A 12,346-nucleotide genomic window follows, 5' to 3' on the forward strand; every position below is an offset into this window, starting at 1 on the left:
AGTTCCGCAAGATTGCTCCCACTGTACACACCAGTCATTCTGTCCCAGGCTGTCACCTTATCCTTCTGGCCATCTGACCATAAATCAGGAGTTCCTGAGACAATTTGCTCGAATATCTCACAAGGCTCAGATAAACACTTTGCATAATGTTACTGGAAATAACACAGGTACATCCAAATGTAAGAGATATTTAAGACAAGGTATGGGGAAGGGACATGGAGCCACCTTCCAGCATCTCAGTGGGTTCATCAACCAGAAGATCTCCAAACCCCTTCACCTAAGGTTTTTGTGGAGGTTCCATTATGAAGGCAAGATTGATCAAATCATTGGTCATTGGTGATTAACTCAATCTCCAACCCCTTCCCTGTCCTAGGAGGTGAGGGAGAGAGGAGGGGGGGCCTGAAAGTTTCAACTCTCTAATTAGCTGATTGGTTCCCTCGACAACCTGCCCCCATTCTCTGAAGTTACCTTATTAGCATAGAGCCACCTCATTAGCATAAACTCAGGTATAGTTGAAAGGGGCTTATTATGAATAACAAAAGACACTCCTCTCACCCCTGTCACTCAGAAAATGACAAGCGTTCTAGGAGCTCTGTGCCAGAAACTGGGGATGAAGACCAAATATATATTTATTATATCACAAGACCACATTATCCATGCCATAGAGATCATGCAATTTTTAAAAAGTTAGATCTATACCAACTGGCTTAACACTTCTTCCAAGATATAATGATAAGAAAGGCAACTTGTAGAGATAGTGTATTTTATCAAAATGGAAATCTAATACATGTATCCATGATATCCATACACAGACACAAATATAACAGGATCCTATTCTGATAAAATGAATGAGGACAATAATACCTGTATTTTTAAAATTTATACACAATAATGTGTAGGGAGTAAAAAATGGGTGAAAACACCTGTTCGTCTACTCTTGTTACCTGTAGGGAGGAAGTGGTATGTAGTTGGAGAAGAGGAGTGGATAATAGAGGAAATGGGGGAGGTGGTAAAAGTCTAGTTTTTTTTAAAGAAAAAAATGTCAACAATTGAAACAGAATGAACGTGTATGTGTATGTCTGCATACAAGTTGAGATGCAAGGAAGATGGTCACTAAAATGCTAATGTGGTGGCTATTTTAGTATTGTGGGATTTCAGATGACTTTTACTTTCTTATACATTTAAATATTGTTTAAATTGTTTACTGTGAATATGTATTATTTATAAAACTAAGGAGAGGGGAAAGCAATAAAGTCATATTCAATCAAGCAAGAATTACCATCAGTCAAATTTACCCAGCCCCTATTACGTGCCACTCACAGGAGCAGACATGCTTCATTCCTGGTCCTCACAGCCACACTGCAATGAAGGAGGACAATGGGATCCGGAAAGGTTAGGCGACTTGCTTGGTATCACACAGATGACTGGAAAGATGTGCATCCAGCTTTAACTCCTAGACATTCTCTTCCCCACCTCTGCACTGCACTCTCACTTTATGGGCTATGCTGGCCACAGGGCATTTACCTTCTGTCGGGCCCACCCATGTGTCCTTCACCTACCAGGCATACAGGCATACAGGTGCCCCTCACTGTCCCTGATGGTAGGCTCCAAAATGAGTATTGCAGGATCCATGCCTTTGAGACTCTCAAGCCTTTACCTCTCCGTTAGCATCAATCACAATAGTCAACCTGTGATGACCCAAGGGCAGAGGACTACACTACAGATTCCTTGTGTAAACAACTGTATTCATACTCAGCACAGGGCCTTGTAAATGTTCAATTTGTTAACTACTACTTAGAAGTGAAAAACCACAAAAAGAGAAGCCCTGAGCTCTGTTTTCCAGGCTCTCAATGTCTCCACCTAAAAGGCCTTTCTCATGGGTCATATTCATTATGATAAATTTTTATGTAAGTAAACAGGCTGGTTACTTCAAGCTGACACTTTTCGAGGAACGTTGCAAGCCAGAGAAAACACAAAATTCAAAATAGAAAAACGAAAACCTATTTACACATCTCAACTGAGAGTACAGGATTCTACAATTAGGAGGAAAGAGCACATTTTCTGTGCTATTTAGTGGCTATTTGGAGCATGAAGGACATGAACAAAGGTGGCCAAAGAAAGGAGGAACATGAGATGCTATTTTAACGCAAGCCTAACAGGAGAAAAACATTGCATTTATGCACATGATTTTCTTACTTTAAACACACACACACCTCTAAATATATTTCCAAACTTGTCATTGAATTGTCATTGATTTTCATTAGGAAACTTAAATGGCCGAAGGTGATCTGAAGGCCCAGGGAACTAGTGAGTAAATTTATGCAGATAAAGGTAAGGTCTCTTCATTTCGCACCCTACCCTCTTGGGTTCCCTCCTTGTCACTCGCAAGCACACAGGCCCCACAGGTGCAGAGCAAGAAGAGGTGGAAGCTGGGGGCTGAGGAGGTGCTCAGGTACCCAAAGCCCTTCACTCTGTCCCTCCCCTGCTTCCCCAACCTCCTTCCTCTGACACCAGCCAAGCTGATACTCTGAGTCCTTGGCCCCATCCTGCAGTTTCACACCCATGTCTGGCCTGAACATCCTCTTCCCCAAATCCTGCCTGAACACCTACCTGGTCAGGGAAGACCTTTGAGGCATGCACCCTAATGGTCACGATTATTCTCTCAGCCTGCGGGCTCTGCCCCACATCAGTTATATTCTGCCACTTCACAGACAGTTACACAATCTGCCAGGCGGCGCCTCCCTCCACCTTTTTCTTCCCTAAGTACTAAACGTTAATCACCTTCCCCTTTTAAATCATTTACTCAAATAATCCAGTTTTGAGATTTTTACCTGCTCTGGAGAGAAAGACATCACGATCGTGTCCGAAAGAACTAGGTCTGTGTGGTGTGAGCGAGCCATGGGGCCACTGGGCGGCTCTTCCAGGAGCATTTTGGTGGGGTTAACCATTTAACTGTATGTACCTTCCAAAATGTATAACTTTATATAAAAACCAGAAAGGATATATTGTAACGTAGAGTGCAGATATTGGATTATATGTTTAAAACTAAAAAATTAGGCTTCAACAGTCACTGAAGACCACATATGAGTCCATTTATATAAGATGTCCAGAACAGGCCAGTCTATAGGGATAGAGAGTGGACTGCTGGTTGTCAGGAGCTGGGGTGAGGGGCTGGAGGGAGTGGCGGAGAGGAATGGCCAAGGGCTTTCCTATTGGGGCGATGAAAATGTTCTAAAATTAGAGTATGCTGATGGTAGCACAACTCTGTGAACACACAAAAGTCACTTAACTGTTCACTTTGCATTTAATTTTTAATCTCAATAAAGCTGTTAATAAGGCTTCAAAACTATTTCAAACTTACATCAGGATGATTAAGACTAAGCCACAAGGCAAACTTTAAGAAGTAGTAATAGGAAAGAATGAAAACTCCTGCCTGGTCCACAAGTCAACAATCAGGTTCCCAGGAGGGCATCTGGGGTACAAGTCGGTGGGGGGGGGGGCAGTGTCAAGAATGTCCCCACTGCTCCTGGTCAGCAGCTGAGACTGAACCAGTGTGAACAGGGGAGGGGGTGCCTTTTCTGGAGGCAGATCTATGGCCCATCTGAGCTGTGGCAAAGGGCATGAAGGGGGATGGTGTCGGCAGAGTTGAGCACTGAGGGGTGGGGTGACCACGGGCAGTGCAGGTGGCCGGCTTGTGTGAAAGCAAAGGGACATTCGTATGACACGCGGGAAGGCTCTGGGCTCCCCAGGTGGGTTCTGAGGAAGACGACTATGGAGTTGTGGGGGAAGGGGACCATCTCCTTGCTGTTTGTGGTGAGAGGCCCTCAGAGCACATGGGACAGATGCTCGGTGGTGTATTCCAAAAAGGGGAGTAAGATTAGAGGAGGGTGACCTCAACAAGGGCCCTCCCCACCACCAAAACAAGCACAGCAGCAAAAACAACCAGGCCCAGGCTGGAATGACTTCTGGAATAGGTTGCACACATTAAAAAGGGCCACATAATAGAGTGCTGACCACCCCTACAACTGCTTTCTAGTGAATTCCTCTGCAGAGCCCCATGCAGCCTCCCTCCCTACCCATTTGGGCAGAATACCCTCCCCCACTCTGCTGGACCACCACCTAGAGGCTGGAGTTGCCCCTTTCAGGTGACTCCCCACCTCTATCCAGCAGAAGGTAAGGCTGGGTGGGGTTGGGCGGGACCAGATGGGTTTGCCTTATTACATGAGTTGGAAGGTTTTTTCCATTATAATCCAGTTGTAAAAAACATGTCCACTTTAGGTCTTTTTAGAAACCCACAAAAAAATGGGATATATTCTATAATTTTAATTCCCAAATAAGAAAACTGAACTCTTTGACTCCAAGCTGACACTTTTTGAGGAATTTTTTTAGCCAGAGAAATCACACAATTCAAAATTCCTATTTGACCCCAATATGAGAAATGTAAAATAGGTAACAAGATAAAAAATCACTTGTTAATCTTGACAGGATATCCCCGGAATGATTTTTGGACCCATGTTGCAAATATAAGCTGATTCTCATCTTTTCCTTAAAAAACAGGAGTAAGGAAATTGCTGTAGCAAGACTATGGTTGAAACACAACCTTAATTTAAAAATTTTGGCTGCTATGGAGTCATACGCAGCCTAAAGCTCTATTTGTTTGCTGAACACTAAAAGTTTGAAACCAACCTCTATTAAAACCACATATGTTAGTCTTTAGGGTTTCTAAAAGTAGTTTAAACACAGCATTGCATATCTCAGAATTTCTTTTTTATTTTTTTAATTTCACCATTGATCTTACTATTTGGCATCATCTGCTAAAACAGCACATATATATATATATATATATATATATATATATATATACCCTTGATCCAGCAATTCCACCCCTAAGTATATTCCCAACAGAAACACACACGTTTACAAAGACACATACTAGAAGGTTCTCAACAGTGCTCTTCATGATAGCCCCAAACTGGAAACTACCCAAATGCCCGTTGACAACATAAGTGATAAGTAAATCGTTGCACATTTACACAATGGAATGCTATACAGCAATGAAAATGAGCAAATGAAATGCAACAAACATAACGTTGAGCAAAAAAAACCATTCATGAGAGTCCTACTATATGATTCCATTTGTAAAGTTCAAAAACAGGCAAAGCTGATCTATGCTCTAGGACGTCAGGATAGTGATTGTTGACACTGGAGGAAGAGTAGTGACTGAGAAAGGATTTGGGGGGGCTTTTGGATACCAGTAATTGGTTTCTTGATCTGGTGCTGAGAACATAGATATATTTAGTTTGCAAACATCATTAAGTTATACACTTATGATTTGTATACTTTCCTGCATATTTATCATACTTCACTAAAAGTTTAAAAAATTAAAATATTTTAAAACTACACCCTCACCCCCCCCAAAAAGTCACTGTTTTGTGTATGTGTATTGCCCACATACTTGACAATATGGCAAACTTAATTCAAGGCAATTCATTAAAGCTGAGTTTCCCATGTATTGGAAAGAGGAGAAAAAGACATTAAATGAAAAAAATTGGGGGCTATGTTTGAATTTTATAACAGAATGAACTTATTGATCCACAAAGACAGAAATCTGGTTGAAGTGGTAAAAATGAGAAAGGAGGTGATTTCTCCATCAATAGTGGATCATGCTTTGCAGAAGGACAAAGGGAAGGACAGGGCCAGACAAAAGCCTGGAGAATAAAGAACCGAGGCCTGAGAAATTAGCACGAGCCCATGGCAGACTTGAAATCAACAAAGGGGCTGCCTGTAAATGGACACTGAAATGACACAAAGATGGTGTGACTGAGTACTGGGCACTGCTAATGTGTGGGAGACACATTCACAAGGAGTTGAGGCAGCGACAGACCCACAAAACTTCGCTGAGCCTATAAAAATGGACAGATGTTGGGGGTGGGGAATGATATAGTGCTCAATTCAGAATGAGGATATTCTCCTTTTTTCAAGAGAATCTAGTTATTCATAAAACCTCAAGCTCACTTGGGCCAAATGATTTTAAACTTAAATGGGGAGCCAGAGGTCTCAATGGCTGGAAAATCCTGTAAAACATCCACATCATTCAGTTGGTCATTCTTATGTATTGAATGCTTCCTCTGAGCAATATTTTGTGCTAGAAACTACATGGATAAAAAATGAGGGTCAAATCCTACCTTAAATGAGGTGAGGAGCACCATTTTGTAATGGAATAGTCCATTGCTAAACTCTTTAGTTTATTGTAAACCTTACACCCAAGAAATAAGCTTCTTAGCTTGGGGTTGTGTTTAAAAGCGTGGACCCTATAATGATTAGACTATAGTACCCAGTTATTCAAACACTCATCCATATGTGTTGCTGTGAAGGTACTTTTTAGATGTGGTTAACATCTAGAATCAGTGGGCTTTCAGGTAAAGGAGACTTTTCTTGATAATGCAGATGGGCCTCATACATTCAATTGAAAGGCCTTAAGAGAAAAACAGGTTTCCCTGCGGAAGAAATTCTGCCTTAAGACTGCAGCATCAGCTCTTGCCTGACAGTTTCCAGCCTGCCCTCCTGTCCTCCACATATGGGACATGCCAGCCCTCACAATCCCATAAACCAATCCTTACTGGTTCTGTTCTCTGGAGAACCCCAACTTACACAGATTTTAAGCAGATTCCTTGGGTTTGAAGCTTGCCTCTGACACTTCTCTAGCTGTACATCTGCTGCTTCACTTGTAAACTGGGGATAATATTAGTACTTAACTCATAAGAACTAGAACAATCCCTCACACAGAGTGCTTTGAAAGTGTTTGTTAAATAAGTAATGCTGAATTTGTTAGCCAGAAAGCATCAACCAAACATGACTGCTTTTTCCCATACCAAGAACAGAGCAGCCACAGAACAACAGCACCTCACCTGTTACAGGTGTCTGATTGTTCCTTTAGCTAGTGTAGGAGCAGGGTGAGATGCCAGGCCAACTTCAAACATGAGGATGATTCTGCAAAGCCGGGGGTCTGAGTACTTCTGGAAGGAACATTCTTAACTCTGTAAGTTCTCAGCTGCTTCTGCAGCTGTGCTTCAAGAGGCTCAGACTCAGCTCAGAGCTATTTCTATTATTTGTGAGGAGGGGGACTTCAGAAAGGGGTCCTAACCATTCATTCCGCTCCCACTGTTGACAACCCCAGCAGCCTGTTCTGGCCCCTTGGAATGAAAGGTTAACAGGGAATCAAAATGTTGTTTTTGTGGACATACATTCTGAGGAAGAATATGATGATGGTGATAATTAACATTTATGGAGCACTTATTGGTGCCAGATGCTACTTTCCCTCCATCTTCCCCGTATAAAGTCCTCCTCTACGGTCTCCCCATGTAGAAAGATTGGGTTGGAGGTTCACACAGCACTTTAATAGGATTACACCCTTGAACAAATACATAACATTCATGAAGAATAAACCAACAAAACATTCTCTCCTGAAACTTATCCCCTTGCACAATGCCATGAAAACACATTTCCTATTGGAGCATTTTTGGTGAGAAAACACCTTCGGCTTCAGACCTCAGGTTTTCAAATATTGGGATTCCTGATTTTCACCTACTCTGGACATAGGTCCATTAAGTTAAGAACACCTAATGAACAACATTCCAACTAGTCTTTCCAGATAAGTTTTGTAAATTCTGAGAAATACCTTCTCAAAGTGCCATCCCTTGAAAACTAGCAAGATACAGCCTGTTGCTGCTTTCCTGGGGCCACTCGGTACAGCCTAGATAGGTGGCCTTCACACTGGCGACTATCATACCTTCTGGGCAAGACCCAACGGTCATGTCACAGCCCCTCAGCTATGTCACCAACCTGGTTATGAAAGAAAATCTTGAGGTTCAAGGCTAGGTTAAGAGATCTAACAGACTCCTTAATTAATGGCAAATATAAGTCACAACCATCAGTCCTTTCAACCACAGCCAAGCTACCTCCACTCTTGGAATAAAAATGCCTTTTTTTTTTAATGAATGACAATTTAAAAGTATAAATCTTATACTAAAGAGTCACTTTTAGTATTAGCTAAACAAGTATCAAAGGACACCTGCAAATCAGAATTCTTGTTTGGGCTGTCATTTCACATGTCAAGAGGTTGAGCTTGAAGATGCTTGGGCATCCAGTAAGACTGAGTGTGTGGAAAGCTCTGTTGAATCCCTGATTTGTGTTTCCATTTCGTCTGCTTTCCCATGGGCAAGCAGTCCTCTCCTATCACAGAAGAGTCCTCATCTTAGGTCAGCAGACAATATGGGCGAAATCCGCACAGGAGGGGACCCACTGGCTTGGGTGTGGTCACTGGCAAAAGGAGCTGTGGTCCCCTGGCTCCAGGCCCTAAAACCAGGGGCCGCCTCCTTGGTGGGTAATCTGCAAGACGAATTCTCCCGTTTTTACCACGATGCGCACCGATCGTGACTGCTCCTTCTATGAACACACAGCTGACCTTCGCTGTGGGCCGCCTCGGCAGACAAAGCCCTCTGCTCAAGGGGCTCGCCCAGCACCGAGGCCACCTCCAGGTTGCTGCCCGGCAGCCACGCCACGTCTCGGCTTCTGGTCAAGTGCAAGGCCTGGCGGCGGCGCCGCAGCCAAAAGACACCAAAGCTGGGGGTGGCGGCTGTTTGCCCACCCCATAGTCTTTCGGAGACTCGCGACTCACCAGGGAATTAACGACCGGGCCTGGAGACCCAACAAAACCCCCAAGAGAGAAGTACCTGCCCTGAGTTTTCTTCGGGAGCATTTTCTGCACCAGAAAACTGCACACTTGAGTACTGGGGGCCCTATGGGTTGTCGGGCGGATACCGGTGAAGGCTATTGTTCTCACGGTCTTCCCGGCCGGAGACGTCCCCCATTCCGTCTCCCTGGCAGCATCTGCCACTGGACCAAGCTTTTCAGCTCCGCCAGGAAAAGGGTGTGCCTGCGGCGCTGCGGATTATCACAAACCCTAAACGAGTCCCTGTGGGCTTGTGTCAAGCCCGGAGACAAAGCTCCTCGCGGGGACAGCCCAGCCCGATCCCGGATCCGCCATCCTGGGTCTGTCGCCCATCCAAGGGCCACGCCCAGCCAGCCACCTGGACCGCCAGGCCCCACGCCCGGAGCCGAGGGTCTTCAGACCCAAGACTGGCCTCCCAGATGCCTGCCCCTCCCCTCACGGGGACCTTCCTCCCTAGGGAGACCTCCCTCCCCAGAGAGACCCCTCCCCCGCACCGCGCCGGTCCCTCCTCCCTCACGTCGGGCCTCCTCAAACCCTGGCGGTCTCCACCCTCCGGCATCTCTCCTCCCCTCATTCTACATCAGCCCCAGACTTGCCTCGCGCCACCTGCACCAAGCTCCTTCCCTTCCTCCACAGACCCGCCCCCCGCCCCCTTGCCTTCCCTCCGCAAACACGGGTACCCACTTCCCCCTCCTCCCAAACCCAGTCACCTCTCCCCACCCAGCTTTCCCATCTCATCTTCGCTTAAACGGAGGCCTCGCCCGCCCCCTCCCGATCCCAGCTTCTCTCCAGCTCGGACTCCTGCCCCCTCCCCAAGCTGGGGTGTCGTGGTCTCTCGCCCACCGAGATCCGTGGGGCGGAGAGCGCCCCTGCGTCGGGCTCAAGCGCTGGGACTCAGCCTGGCGGCCACTCTGGGCTAGGAGCGGCAGGCGGCCTTTGTGGTTCAGGCAGGTGCCTCAGAGGCGGCAGGCGAATTGTCTCCAGACCTCCAATCCGTTAGCGGGACGGGTAGAACGGCCCGCGGGTCAGGTCTCGGCCGGGCAAATCCCAACCCGGAGGCGAGATGGATGGAAGATGAGCATATGGGTGGTGGGTGGGGGCCGGGGACAACGCCGATCTAGGGACTCGGGAAGGACCGGCCCTCAGCCAGAGAAGCCCTCTCCCAGCCTTCCAGCCATTCATTGCACCTCGATGAGTGCGGCTGGGCACCTACTATGTGCTAAGAGTGAAACCCCTTCAACCAAGCCGCCTTCTCACCCCAGTTGTTTGCAATCTCACGAGCACACATTTAACGCCTACTAACAGCAAGGCGTTCCGTGGGCGTACAAAGAGGATCGGATTCTGGCCCTAGTTTAGTTCGATGGCTGCCTCTGATGCCAACCGTAACTCCTGCTGCGTCCCCTGCAGCCAGACCCCAGGCGTTCCCCTGCCCTTTTGTGCGCCTCCCAGAGAAACCGAGGCCGTGAGATAAATGTCCCAGGCCGGGAAGAATAAACCCACCGCCCGCCCTGCCATCACCCACTCCTCCGGGATGCCTCGGCTGGAAGGGTCCGTCGGTCGGTCAGTCTCTTCTCGGTCTCGCCGCGGCGCGGGAGCTGCTGGTGCTCGCGGCAGCCGCGGCTGCAGGGGCGCTCGCTCAATCGCAGCCTTGGCTAGCTGGGCGCTGGAGTCGGAAGCCGGGAGCTGGGGAGGGGACGTGGGCGGGGCCAAAGGCGGCCTCGGCCAATCACCGGTCCGACGGCTCCTCCCCTGCGCTCTCCACCTCGCACTAGCAGGTTACGGGGAGGCGGGGACAAGCGGCTCCCCGCGTACTTCGCGCCGCGCGCGTTCGCCGCCTTGGGACTACAATTCCCGACAGGTCCTGCTGCAGGGTCGGGGTCCGAGAGGGAGCAGAAGGCGAGGCCCGAGAATCCGCGACCCCCCTTGCTCCCTTCTCCGCGTTCCTTTGGGTTTCCGTGGTGCCTCGCGACACTTCACAAAGCCCGGGCGCTCGGACGCGCTGATGTACGCGTCCGCTGGGAGGGTGCGGGGCGGGTCCGGAGGACACACCGCCTCCCCTCCCCCTGCAGGACCCCACCCGAAGGGCTGAGACAATGCCCGGCCGCCTCTCCCCGACTGCTGCTGGGCCTCCCCTGCGCCGCGAGGCCTTGTTAGGGCTGGCTGGTTCCCGCCAAGACCCAGTCCGACGCCTTCTAGGGGGGCTCTCCGCGGAATTCCAGAATGGAGAGGGCGGGGGTGGTCGCGATAGGAAAATGTTCTCATATACAAAGTGGACGGCCGCTCAGAGACCCTTAAGTTCGCCTCTGCCCCCTTTGGGGGCTCCAACCCGGAGTATATTCGGCGGCGCTGAGCTAGGGCTTCTCCATCCAGAGCATTCAGGTCCAGCTGCTTGTCCTGTTTCTGACACTTCCTTTCAGGGCATGCTGCAGCCTCTGAAACTGTTTTATAACTCAGTTTGCATTCGTTTCACCTTTTTTCTTCACGTTTAAATACACAAATACCAAAATCAACAAAACTAAAAAAGGAGAGGGAGGATCATTCACGCCTTTGTACTACCTCCCTGTCCCCTCTCAAGTCTTCACAGCGTATCTGTTATTTTATGTAGCTGTAGTAATAGCTACGGTTTAGTAATTTGCCTCTTTTCACTTAATGTCACTATAAAAGCATGTTGATGCGCTTTTAAAATGCAGCATTGAGTCCTCACCTCCAACCCCATCCATGCCCCCCGGGAACACCAATAGGCTGCTGCAGAAGCCTCTCTCCATTTGGGCGAAGTGAGGTCACCGTGGGCCACTTTCATTGCCGTCCTTCGCGGTGGTCTCAGGGCCTGGAGTAGGCCAGGCTGGCATTTAGGGGATGGGCTTCTGGATTATCCCAATGAGTTCCCACTTCTCCTGAGAGGAAGGTTTATTTCTCTGTCACCCCCCATCCCCCACCCGCATCTTGAGCTTCTGCAGGGAGCCCCCAAAATGAGACTAGCGCCTACACCACAGCAACTCCACCCCAGGAACCCGGAATGTGGCTGTGAAAACTTGGAGTGGTTTGTCCTTCCCCCACTGCTCCAAGCTTCGGGCGCTGCCCTATGGATTCCCCAGGCTGGCCAGGCTCTGCGCCGACTGAGGGATTTAGGCAAAGTGGATTGAGCCTCAGGGAGGCGGAGTGGCGCCCAGAGCCCACTCACCGCAGCTGGGTCAGCTGGCTATCACGTTCAATGCCATCCCTTTTTGTCTAAGGGAGAGGGAGCCATCTAGTGGTACTAAACGTTTCCTGCAGCATTTAGTGGACCTCGAATTTGGACTCGCTTTTTTGCTTTCTTGGGACTACTTTCCCCGGTTAGAGAAAGGGCTGTCTCTACGTCATCTGTGGGCCTGAGAAACTGATGAAGGTGGCACCCAAACCTGAGGTTATCAATGTGCCCAGTACCTGATTCTTCCTTCCTTCCTTCCTTCCTTCCTTCCTTCCTTCCTTCCTTCCTTCCTTTCTTCCTCCCTCTCTCCCTCCTTCCCTCCTTCCCTCCTTCCCTCCTTCCCTGCTTCCCTCCTTCCCTCCTTCCCTCCTTCCTTCCTTCCTTCCTTCCTTCCTTCCTTCCTTCCGTTCCTCCCACCCTCCCTCCTT

General features: G+C 48.3%; 1 protein-coding gene across 1 annotated transcript in view; it reads right to left on the reverse strand.

The window, feature by feature from the left end:
* Positions 1 to 10,405, reverse strand: part of DPYSL5 (dihydropyrimidinase like 5) — a 79,668-nt gene extending 69,263 nt beyond the window's left edge. The window contains exon 1 of the mRNA XM_036903421.2: positions 10,254 to 10,405. The gene's annotated coding sequence lies outside the window, so the exon portion shown is untranslated. The remainder of the gene's footprint in view (positions 1 to 10,253) is intronic.
* Between the last annotated feature and the right edge of the window lie 1,941 nt (positions 10,406 to 12,346).

Source organism: Manis pentadactyla, chromosome 2, assembly GCF_030020395.1.
Source record: "Manis pentadactyla isolate mManPen7 chromosome 2, mManPen7.hap1, whole genome shotgun sequence".
Taxonomy (NCBI): Eukaryota; Metazoa; Chordata; class Mammalia; order Pholidota; family Manidae; genus Manis; species Manis pentadactyla.